This window comes from Sander lucioperca, chromosome 8, assembly GCF_008315115.2.
Source record: "Sander lucioperca isolate FBNREF2018 chromosome 8, SLUC_FBN_1.2, whole genome shotgun sequence".
Classification (NCBI taxonomy): Eukaryota; Metazoa; Chordata; class Actinopteri; order Perciformes; family Percidae; genus Sander; species Sander lucioperca.
The window spans coordinates 28,539,063-28,551,037 of NC_050180.1; the positions used below are offsets into that span (position 1 = coordinate 28,539,063).

The 11,975-nt window shown below is 38.8% G+C and overlaps 1 long non-coding RNA gene across 1 annotated transcript; it reads right to left on the bottom strand.

The window, feature by feature from the left end:
- Positions 1-5,918: 5,918 nt before the first annotated feature.
- On the bottom strand, positions 5,919-10,021 carry LOC116043887. Its single transcript, XR_004103566.2, has 3 exons — positions 9,873-10,021; positions 9,835-9,838; positions 5,919-5,930 (listed from the first exon to the last, which is right to left on the bottom strand). It is a non-coding gene; the product is annotated as an uncharacterized LOC116043887 (long non-coding RNA).
- Positions 10,022-11,975: the final 1,954 nt, after the last annotated feature.

Here is an 11,975-nt window from a genome sequence, read left to right on the forward strand (position 1 = left end):
CGATACTGCTCACGGAAGTACTTTTAACAGCAGAATACCATGTCCTACGGAAAGAAAATAAATCTATGTATGTTTATATATACTTCAAATTCCCCCCCAGATAATTTAGCTTGCAATGCTGTTAATACATTTTAACAATAGTTTTAATTTATAAAAAGCTTTTTTGTTTAAAAGTAACAAAAATGTGTCATGCACAAAAAGTGGATTCAGCAATAAGCGTCTAAAATTTGTTTGAAGGGATTACCTTTAAGACTTTCATTTCTTTTGGTGTCAAGTGATTAAGAAGAGAAAATGAAATATTTTTATTTTCATCAACATACTACACAAACTGAGCTTAAGCACACCAATATATTATATATTATTATTATTATTATTATAAAACAAACCTGTCATGTTTACTGAGCAGGATTAGTCATGTATACAAGTTGTTTTCAAATGAATTGCAGCAAATGGAAAGTTATTGAGATAAGATTTCTCCAACTCTTCCGCCAGTTGCATCCACACACCAGCAGGAAGCATATAAAGGATTAAGAACAACCTTGGCATGGCGGGCGCCTGGGTAGCTCACCTGGTAGAGCATGTGCCCATGTACAGAGGCTCAGTCCTCAACGCAGTGGCCACAGGTTCGGTTCCGAACTGCATCCCTTTGCTACATGTCATTTCCCCTCTCTCTCCCCTTTAATGTCTAAGCTGTCCTATCCAATAAAGGCCTAAAATGCCACCAAGAAAAATCCTAAAAAAAAAAAAAAATAACAACCTTGGCATGGCACAAACATGAACTACCACCCTTAAAAAAGGCATCAAAACAGGTTTGTATTGATGCAGCTGTGTCTTGGTTTTGATCAACAGATGGCGCTGTGCAGTCACTATATTGAGTCCATTTGCTGCTTACAGGGAGTGAGCCTGAGGACTTTGAGCAGTGGAAAGGGATGGTTCAGCACCAAAACTATTTGTGACAACCACGAGAGAGACATCAAGGGCAACCCTGCAGTCTCTTCCAGTGTGTATCTTGCCATTTGCAGGAGCACACCACCAGTGAATTATTCAGTGAATTATTCATGCCAGCGCTGACACGGGAACCTAGATCAGGTTTACACTGTCACAATGATCCCCACAGTGCCCGAAAATGTGGATGAGACAGCAGAGGCAGAGAAAGATCGCATGTGCACAGTATGCATATAAATGCACATATACACATATAATAATCTTTAGGGAAATCAATGCCACTGATGTAGAATTGAGTATTTCTGTTGCTAAGCAGAAAATGAAAGACATTATCTGTTGTTTTCTAGATGGTGTGTGTCTGTGTCAGAGAGAGGAGGCAAATGCCATGCAACATAAAACATCTGCTGCATGTTTGAATACTGAGCCTGCTGATGCACCAGGAAAATGTCATGCAGTTACTATAAATAATTCCCAGAAAATGGTCACAGTAGAGATACAATTTACTGTGGATGGATTACAATAATTGCAGTTTCTTTTTTATCTGTGCACTCCCCTCACTGGTTTGAGGTAGTATAATGAAGATAGATGGCCCACCTACGCACTGAGAAGACTTTATGACTGTGCGGTTGCCCTCATACATTAGGAAGAAGCAGGATGTGTGGGACTCCTGGCTGCAGGCCATTATCACCCTCCCACGCACACAGCAGCCAAAAAGGGGAACTCTGAGATAGAAAAATGGGAAAAGGAGGTTTCAAATCTAATAAGATTGTCGAATGCGCCCCAATTTTTTTGCCTGATGTACCCCCACAGCCCTGTCAGATGAACTCAAGTGCCCCTTCATCGACACCATGTCGAAAAAAATGTTCAAAGGTGATTTTCAGGTGGATGTAGCACTACTGATTATGTAAAAGTCAATTTTGTTACAACAATAATATTTTTCTCAGTCAATTTGTCAAGTTTGCATTTATCTCTTGGAATGGCAGAAGCTGGACGTTTCAACCACTTATCCATACTTTTAACTAGTTAACTAACTATTTCAAGATTTCAACCGTTTTACTTTAAGCTATTTAGGCCCATGCCTAGCCAGATAAGGGATTGTTGTTGTGTTTTAATATGTTTGTATTTTTTAACGATTTGTTTTCGATCATGGATGTTTTCATAGATGTCGCTGGTATATTCTGGCCAATTAAAAGGCCTGAAGATCAGTGTGGGCGGAGTTGACCTTTGACCTGTTGCGTGTTATAAAGTTTGTGTGCGCTGTACGGTCGCTGTCGAGGTGCGTAAATATTCCGAATTTGCGATGAATTAAAAGCTACTAAATTATATGATTAAAATGCCAAAACAAATATCCATCCAAACAGTAGGAGGAAGACGTAAACCAAACAATTGAGGATTTGTCTTAAATGAAGCTAAAGCAGCAGGCTTTACCGCCAGCTTGTGTGTGTTAACGTTAGCTGAAGCTAAAATACAATAGGGAAATTCTTCATGGGGTCGTTGCCAAACTTCCAGTGACATCTTGCAGTGTGGAGAGACTTGTTTTCTACAACGAATAGGATTAAGACGTTTCTCCGGTCATCAATGAACAACTTAACTTTACTGTCACTGGAACAGAAATCGTCCCCATATTCAACAACAAGCTCCTCCGCCTGCACCTTGATGTGAACTGGCAGCCTGAAGTCACCCACTGTAAGATAAAAACGCTACTTTGATGTCGTGGGCCATGAATGACAGTAATGGTCATTATAAATATGCGGTCACTGAAGGTGCATGTGTCTTGAGATTGTTTGTCACTAACGTTATGTGTTGGCTTTGCGTTCAGAGCGATTAAGATTTCTGCTTGTAGAGGACATGTGCGTTGGTAAGGTGCTAGATGGTGTTTGTTTTGGTCTGGTTGGCTTTGTTGTTTAGGTCTGTCATTTTTTACTCTGAGAGTCTATCACAGTAACGCCTCCTAGCCTATTATGTCAAGCCTGTGCTCATGATCTGATAGTAAGTATCTGATAGGCCTAAATAAAAAAAAATTATCATGGAAAATGTAGACTTTGAAAAACAGAACAAAATACCAATGTCTGTTTTTCACATGCCTGCCCCTATAATGTTTTCTATGCCACTGATTCATCAACTACTAGCTTTTCACTTATGTAGCCTTCTTTTTGCTAACTATTTCAACCGTTTTTTTTCTTTTAGCTCACATTTTTAAGCTATTTATCCATTAATTTTAGCTTTCTGCCAATTTATATGTTATAAGCTATTTCAACCATTTATCCACTGAACCTACTTTAAACTGTTTAAGCTATTTGTCCTCTGCTTAGATTTTTGTATTGTATGTATGAGAATGAGAATGTATTCACATTTAGAGAACACACACTGATTAGGCTATATGTCATGTTGCTGTATCGTACACACCGTGTACATGTTATGTAAATAGGATCATCTGTTTTCACACAAGGATAACTTGTTGTTGCCATTAAGTTTTTACGCACTCGTTCTGGCTACAGCTGATTTAATATGTGGATATACAGCATTTCTAAAACCAAATTGTAATTTCCATTATTCAAATTAGTTGAGCTACAATATTTCCACGTACCCTGTCAACTAAGTAGCCCCGGGAATCAGTTTCTTTTAACCGTCCACTGAGGATACCATGGCGTGACGTAGAATGTCAGTGTGCAGAAGCAGGTTAGGAATAGACTAGCATACTCCCAACTGGGTTTCATAATGAGGTGCCTGAAGAGTTGGCAGGAGACAGGGGGGTAATTTAGAGAGCATGAAACGGAAGGATTTTCCCCCTGTGTTCACACAACACTCCCCTAATCATTATTTTTCTTCTCTACTCTGTTTTGACCTCCATCTCCATTCCCTCTGTCTCATGTTACTTTATTCATCCAGTATAGTCTGTCTGTCCTTCAGTGAAGGACTTGAGGAGCACAAGAAAACGGTTTCCCATGAGGTCATTTTCTCAGATAGGGCAAACAGCAGCTAACTGGTTACTACCACATCTGTTTTTCCTATAGAAAGTCTGTAAACTTAAGGCAAATGCGTATCTTTTTGAGATTGATGGTCAAGGAAACAAAGTAATCGAGGACAGCTTACACGTGGTATGATAGCTACAGCCTTTTTAAACGTCTATTTTCATTAGAGCTTCAGTCTTCAGTTAAGATAAAGACACAAGTTTACCTTTCTCAGAGCTCTCTGCTGTCTATTGCATTTCTTAAACCTGCAGACATCTTGACTTACAGGCAAACACAGATAATAAACAGCAATATAAGTGATAATCTTTTGAGTTATTTAAAAATGTGCTTATTCTGAGTGAAAGAGGACGCATAAACTTGATTATTTAAAGATTAAATCAGTCAACTCTGCCGTTTAAATTACATCCTGTAGATTCAAATACATTGTGCAAAAATATAGTAATCTAAAGGTAACTTTTCATTATAGAACTGAAGTAATTGCAATATTACAGTTACATGTTAAATGTTTGGACAGTATTGATGTATTGAAGGACAGATGTCCATGGACAGACATGGTCCCATGTAATGACTACAGTTAAATGATGGAGAGTCTTATTAAGAGAGGCTGATGTCTGAAGGGGCTGTTAATCCTATTTAATTGGTTATAGATAATTGGACACAGAATATGTTGAATGCATTGTGTCACAAACAGATAAGCTATTATAGCATGCTACATAAAAAGGAGTTAGCTTTTGATCTTTAATAAAGCTGTGTGTGGAGCAGGGCACTAATACAACCAGCGTCCGGGGGTTTGAATCTCACTACAGCTGCTGGATTCACTCCTGGTATTGTAATGTGCTTTAGATAAGCTTCCACCACCTGCTCAAATAACTGATCTGATTTGAGCTCAAGCTGTCTACAGAGGGACTTAGAGTGACCTATGTAGCTGGTATATCAAAAGGGACTTTTCAGTAGGACTGTAATACTGGCAAATTAAATAAGAGTAGATCTTTCAGAGTATTGCATCATATTTAGGAATGTAACGATATGCGATATGAAACCGAAATCGCAACACTCAGATCCACGAACCTGTGTCGCGGAGTGAGAAGGCAGAATTGCGACACACCCCTTCCAACTCCCAAAGTTCGACCTCGGCCAATAAGGAGTCAGATTGTTAAATGGGCGTAAAGTGGTCTCCCCATGGATGGAAGGGTCTTCCTCACATTTCCGAAGAGAGTAAACGTAGCGGTTGAATTAGTAACCAAGCTAAATGAACTTTAACAAATTACAACCCAGCGGCGAGACAAACTTGGCGCGAGCTCCGCTCACTTGTCTCATCTATCTCGTGTCGCGAGCAATGCTGAAGAAACTGGCCGCCACTTCTTGAACTGACCTCGGACTGATGGCTAGCGAGCTAACACTCGCTAGCTCAGCCTTTTACCGATCTTCCACAAAATAACTTAAAGGAGCAGCTGGCGAGGCACAGCAATGCCGCTCAGAGCAAGTTGTCTCTGGCTAAACCCAAAGCAGGGTAAGTCTACCGCGAGCTCACGATACAGTGAGGTAATAACACCACTCAAGTGAATGAGAAAGCATGTCCAAACTTTTGACTGGTACTGTATATATTAAAAATAATAAACATAATCCTCCCAGAAATGGCAACCAGCAAAGATAAACCAAAGACCTGGAAGCACAAAATGTCATCTACCCAAAACCTAAGAGTTACTCTCATCACTTGGATGGTTTCTTTTAGTTAAATCATCACACATAATTAGCAGGAGTGGCATGTATAGCTCTTGTAGTACTTTGGTCAAATAATACTGCCTTTACATTTGTAGTTTCTTCTAACCTAGATAGTACAGTATTACACCCATATATTTGTCAACTGTTAATATGATAACTATTATATTACATCAGCAACTGTTAATCTAATCTCTCAACTGATTTCCTGATTTCAATAAAGGAAGATTCTTTATTTCCATAAAAACAACAGCATTTCCAGCTATTCATCTAGACAGACACAACTGTTCTAACCTGTTAAGTCCACTGTGACTGTGTATATTATTTTCTGACCAATGATGGAGGAAAAATGGGACATTATTTGGAGATTATATTCTGAAACATTTCTTGACCTTTTAGGTTAATCCACAGTGTCTAACAAATGTCCTCAAAATGCCGTCCTCTTTCAATTATGTTTATATATTGTGGCATCATAATTTCTTCACAAAAGTATGAATTGACCTTAGAGATTTGCAACAAGTTACAGAACCGTAGTCAGGACCCAGTTTTTCATCCAGGCTGTAAGGTTTCTAGGACATTGTTCAAATCTGAAGATAAAATGAAAAATACACTCCATCGTCACACATAGAGTGAGATGGCAGATGGAAGGAGAGGCAAAAAGAGTTTCATTTTGGGCAGAATTAATCTTTCATGTGTTCAGACATTGGTTCACATTGGGTGTTTTAGTTTTAATACAGACATAGAATCAGTTTTCATTATAGCTTTTAATTTGTTTTTCAAAATTGATTGGTTTATTAAATGCTTAGGATTCTTTCACCCCTCACATGATCATCCTGCAGCACACATACTGTTTATGTTGACACTATTTCAGCATCTATCTTAAGCACTCAGAATGTGACAAGAAACATTAAGGTATTCCGATCACTATTTGTTATCTAAAATGACATCATCGTGCCAGCCTGAGCCACAAAGGAGTAGAAGCCAGTGACTTCTCATCATCGTAATCTGCCTGTCCTGCAGGCTACTAATTGAACTGGACAATTCAAGCTACCGGTAATCACCGTCACTCTCTCACAACACACACTCCCCAGACACACACACACACACACACACACACCCACACACACGCGGCTCGACGCACACACCAGCGCAAAAGTATGAACATCAGACCACTTAAGTAGGCTACGGTGAAATATCCGACCTTCCTGTTGAAAGCATATTGTTTGTGTTTAATCCAGGGTCCACTGTTTTAATAAAAAAAAAAAACAGTGGTGGCAGTGTGTTTTTCTTCTAACATCATTGCACGCCTACTGACTGATACACTGCCCTCTGGTGGACAGAACATATACGAAGTTTGATACTAATATAAGCCTTACTGAAGGCATTTAATGCTCAAAATATTATTAATAAATATTCGAATATATTCGAATATATTCGAATATTAATATTCATAAACAAACGAACTTCGAATATGATTTTTGAGCAAAAGTCAAAGCCCTACTAATGAGCAACTATAGGACGATATCAAACCTTTCATTTTTAAGTAAAATCATTGAAAAAACGGTTTCTCAACAACTCAACCTTTTCTTGTCACTAAACAACAGTTTTGATGCCTTCCAGTCGGGTTTTCGACCACACCACAGCACTGAGACAGCTCTTGTTAAAGTCTTTAATGACATCCACTTAAACACAGATAGTGACAAAATGTCAGTCTTAGTATTACTTGATCTCAGTGCTGCATTTGATACGGTCGACCATAACATATTACTAGACCGATTGGAAAACTGGGTTGGCATTTCTGGCTCAGTACTGAACTGGTTTGAGTCTTATTTAAAGATTAGGAACTACTTTGTGTCTATAGGGAATTATACATCTGAGCATACAAATATGACGTGCGTTCCCCAAGGCTCCGTTCTGGGGCCTCTCCTGTTTAACATCTACATGCTTCCACTGGATCAATAAAATAAGTTACCATAGTTATGCTGATGACGCACAAATTTATATAACCTTATCGCCATTAAATTAAATGACGAAAAAACTGAGGTGGTTGTTTTTGGAGCAAAAGTGGAACGATTAAAAGTCAGCACTCGGCTTCAAACGACAATGTTAAAGTGCCCATATTATGAAAAAATCACTTTTTCTGGGATTTGGGGTGTTATGTTGTGTCTCTGGTGCGTCCACACACATACAAACTTTGAAAAAAATCCACCCATGCTGTTTAGAGTGAGATACAGTTTCTGAATGTGTCCTGCCTTCAGTCTCTGGGTGAGCTGTTCAAAATCGGCACGGCTTGTGACGTCACAAGCCGAAACAAGCAGGCTAACCGCAACCATTAGCTCGTAGCGTTAGCATGCTAACGCTATGGCTAACGCTAGCATGCTAACGCTAGCATGCTACCTCGTTCTCAATAGCAAAGTACTGCTACAACACACAAGTTTACCATAATCTACAAAAGAACTACTTACATGTGCGCCCTCATTTAGAAGTCTCCCAGCTAATCCTGCCTTGTAACTGACCAAAGTTGTAGAAACAGCCTTTCTTTTACTGTCTATGGAGCTAGCTAGCTGACATGATCTACATCTGAGCTACTGGGCATGTGCAGTGCAATCAAAGATAGTACAGAAGAAGAAGAAAATAGGTCTCACTCTGTAGCTAAAACAGAGACCAGCTGAAAAGAGGATCTGCAGCAGTGAGAGAGAGCGGTGCAGTACAACACAAATATGGTGTTTTTTGAAAATTAAACCATGTAAACCTATTCTGGTACAACCTTAAAATACAATTATGAACCTGAAAATGAGCATAATATGGCTGCTTTAAAAACAACAGACAAAGCCAGAAATCTTGGTGTAGTCATGGACTCAGACCTGAATTTTAACAGCCGCATTAAGACAATTACAAAGTCAGCCTATTACCACCTATTTCACTCAGTGACCAAACACTTCTTTTCCTTTTTTCCTTCTTTTATTTTGGCACACTTCAGCAGTTCAATTTGAGTTATTGCTTTAGCCAAAGAAGGCATTTTTGGATTCTTTGTAGGACTTTACGCTGCTTAACAGTTTTGTCTTTTCTACCAGTAGCAGTAGCAGGTGGAAAACCTTCAACACAAAGAAAAGAAATACACATTTTTATCATATTTTTTTAACCATTTCTTAAACCCATTTTAACATTTTTATAGTATTTTTTTACCCATATATAAAAATAGTAATTAAACATTTTATCATACTTATTTAACATTTTAAAGTGCAATTATTTAAACCAACACCATACATTTTAAATTAGCTCATATTAGCTTTCACCATGTTGCTACCAACCCCGAAGCAGTATGCACTTTTAACAGTTACTAAACACTACCTCCCCATTATTTAGTTAACAAATATTTAACAGTATAACAGTATAACAATATCACAGTTAAAACACGTTTGAAATCAATATGGTAAGCAGACAAGTCTCTCAGGCATTAAAGGGTCAAGTGACGCTAGAGTCTCTGTATCGCTGCCGACCGTGTGGCTACAGCTAAGCTAACGTCTCTTACTGGCTGCCATTCGGGTGTTGTTGATCATCAATTCCGCTTGCTTTAGCTGGCGAACGCGACAGCTTTTTGGACAGTCTCTCCTTTCTATCCTCGCCGTTTGCCGCTTGTCAGCTTGTGTTTTTCTTTACTTCCAATGTCTCCTCTTTAAAGCCCCGGGCGAAACTCGGCCGGGCACATTGGTTCCGCCCACTTTACCAATTATCCTCTTCAAGCAGCTGCTTGGGATTTAAACAGTTTTTCTCCAGTTTGACTTGACAAAGACCAAGAAAGTGGATCACATCACTCCAGTACTGAAGTCTCTACACTGGCTTCCAGTGCCTCAAAGAATTGATTTCAAAATACTTTTGCTGGTTTATAAATCACTAAACGGTTTAGGGCCAAAATACATTTCTGATCTGCTACTACAGTATGAACCACCCAGACCTCTCAGGTCGTCTGGGACAGGTCTACTTGTTGTCCCCAGAGTCAGAACTAAACGGGGAAGCAGCATTCAGTTTTTACGCTCCACATATCTGGAACAACCTCCCAGAAAACTGCAGGTCCGCAGCAACTCTGTTCTTTTAAATCAAAGCTAAAGACCTATCTTTTTGATGTTGCCTTTCTTTAAATAACTGTTCATTTGTTATACTGAAGTTGCATTGATGACACTGTATGACATTCTATAACTGCTCTTTAATGTTTAATTTCTTATACTGCACTGTAACTTTTATTCACGTATTTTATCTCTCAGTTCTTTAATTTCTTATACTGCACTGTCAATTTTATTCTTGTCTTTTATCTAGTGGTATTTTTGAACAGATAACAGACATATTTCTGAGAATTTCTCCAACGCGGGTGTGACATAGATTAGAACTCAAAACACGGGTGTGACAATAGATTATCCATACAAGGACCACGTCTGTGAACTGGTCAGATTTAGTCTGTGAACTAGGTCAATAAGAAAGACGTCTGTGATCTTGTCAGATATTTCTGTGAACTTATCAAGAGACGGACTGCGAACTGTCCCGGATTTAGCAAGGTTTACCGAGATTAAACTAAGCTTTGTAGCGACGGCTAAGCGACGGAAAAGTAGAACTACTGCAATCTTGTAATTGGTAACGAAAACACCAAGTAACCGGAGTCAAAAGGACCTGTGGTCGGAGAAATGTTTTTTTTAAATCATTTTTACCTGCACTTTGATGTTTTAATTTGCTTTTTTTTTTTAATCGTTTTCTAACTAGTCTTTAATGTTTTATGTAAAGCACTTTGAATTGCCCTGTTGCTGAAATGTGCTATACAAATAAAGCTGCCTTGCCTTGCCAGGCGTCAGTGTGAATTCGACGCAGCGCCATCTATGGGAATGGCGAGCTAAACTCATTTCATGACAATAGTATACACGCCATTACAAAATATATATATATATATATATATATATATATATATAAAATTGCCGTGTTATTTACTTACGTTACTGAGGTTTGAAGTTTGAGGAGGTTAGCCTAGCCTACTACTGCTAGCGCTAGCCACGTGTGGAGTTAGGCTAGCCACCAGTTGCTCTGAGGTAAACATAAAGTTTGTGTAGTGAGAAACGTCTTGCTGAGAGATTTGTTGTAGTTTAAACGCTGCTCAGTTAGCGCCACAGGATTCCCGGCACACCTGTGGTTCCACTGAGTAGCCTCCGATGGAGCATCGTCACCCGGAAAGCGCCACTGGTGACCAGGGTAAAGCCAGTGGTTCCTCCGGCTACGAGGGAAAGCAGTGGATTAACAGCCATTGTTGGTCAGCGCGGGCCTATTGATCTGGGAACGCAGGGAGAGACTCTCTTTGGCTCACTTTGTGGCTAAAAGGACAGAGAGTACTACATATCAACCGTCAACACGAACTTTAACAGGCCTGCCGGCTTTTGTATGTTTTTATGTTTTTTTTATATTGTTACTGTATGTTAAGTTACCGGTTTATTCAGGGTATTGATATCCGTTTGCAATTGTTAGATAAATAAATTGAAATACTCTGTACCCACACTACGGATGAAAATGTTGATTAATGTTGATTATACGATTATAATACAGTTGTGTTTTGTACTACTGACTCCGGCTCCACTCACTGGTTAGTATAACCTTTATACCGTAGGGGCGTTTAAGCTACACTGATTATACAGCAGGCTTAACAGGTGAGAACCATACCCTAGGACCCAGGTTACACTAACACCCCTCTGAGGCAAAAGAGGGATATATATATATATATATATATATATATATATATATATGGAATTCTATGAATCGATTTTGAATCGGTAGAGCTTGAATCGCGATACGAATATGAATCGATTTTTTTGCACACCCATAATATACAGTAAAAAAATACAAAACCACCACAGCCTTATCTTACCTCCTTATCTAGAGTCTAGAGATGATACTCAGCTGTCAGATAACAAAAAGCAAAGTTGTTAACCCCACTTTAGATACAGTATATCTAGTTAGCTATTGTAGCTAACTGCATATGCAGTTAGCTACAATAGATATTTACAGTAGACATCTACTTCTTGGGGCAACTTGCTTGGCTAACCAAACCATAGTTATTAAAAAATATATTGAAAACTACCAGATTTTTGGGTACCGAATTCAATACTTTTTAGGCACAGAGCTAATTGCTTCTAAAGTATTGAGTATCGAAAAATGCCTTGTCATTCAATACCTAATTTCAAAACCTAGGAGTAAATCTCATCAGCGTCATTTAGCCAATAAGCATGCAGTATGCTTCTACCAAGATCTAACAATGATGGTGATTGGCTGTCTAATGTTACAAGTTGTAGAGACATGCAGGAAAAA